The 707-nt window shown below is 36.1% G+C and overlaps 1 non-coding gene across 1 annotated transcript; it reads right to left on the reverse strand.

Moving 5' to 3' along the window:
• Positions 1–357: 357 nt before the first annotated feature.
• LOC142211001 (U6 spliceosomal RNA) lies at positions 358–464 on the reverse strand. The gene has a single exon (XR_012717103.1). It is a non-coding gene; the product is annotated as a U6 spliceosomal RNA (small nuclear RNA).
• Positions 465–707: the final 243 nt, after the last annotated feature.

Genomic DNA, 707 nt, shown 5'->3' on the forward strand with positions numbered 1-707 from the left:
ATTAAGGGGGCGTTTGATCCCTAAAGATGTAATACCAGAGTTAGTGCGGGTAAAGGGTAAGTTGGACATAAAGTATAACTAAACTTTCGGACAACTTTTGATTTTCTGGCAGTATTTGTATCATTAATAAATATTGTAATAAACTTTATTAACAGGTTTTGGCCCTTTTCTTTGATATTCTGCATTTTTTTTACTCTTCCTCTTGCTTCTCATTGTGTATGGTGAACAGGCTATGCGAAATGAAGCAAAAATGAGGGTGGGAAGGGTCACTTCAAACAGCTATATCTTGGGCATTATATAACATAGAAATTTACTTTTGTTGTTATATGGAATAGGAGATTATTATCTTTTTTTTAAAAAAATATGGAACACTTCACAAATTTGCATGTCATCCTTGCGCAGGGGCCATGCTAATCTTCTCTGTATCGTTCCAATTTTAGTATATGTGATGCCAAAGCGAGCACTGGAGATTCTCATCTTTCATATGAGATTGATAAGGATACAGTTCTACCTGTATTCATGTTGACATAGTAGAAAGTGAAAGAGATAAAAATTTATCACCACTTTCTGTTCCCCCGGCTTCCTGCAGTGGAAAACTAGAGCTTTATGCCACAGCTTTCACTTTCTGCTTAGGCTCAAATGAATGGGTCTAATTAGAGGTTTTGTGGGTTCTGAATCAGCCATAGAAACTGTGACAAGATCAAGTT

The sequence above is a fragment of the Leptodactylus fuscus genome, chromosome 6, assembly GCF_031893055.1.
Source record: "Leptodactylus fuscus isolate aLepFus1 chromosome 6, aLepFus1.hap2, whole genome shotgun sequence".
In the NCBI taxonomy this organism is placed as follows: domain Eukaryota; kingdom Metazoa; phylum Chordata; class Amphibia; order Anura; family Leptodactylidae; genus Leptodactylus; species Leptodactylus fuscus.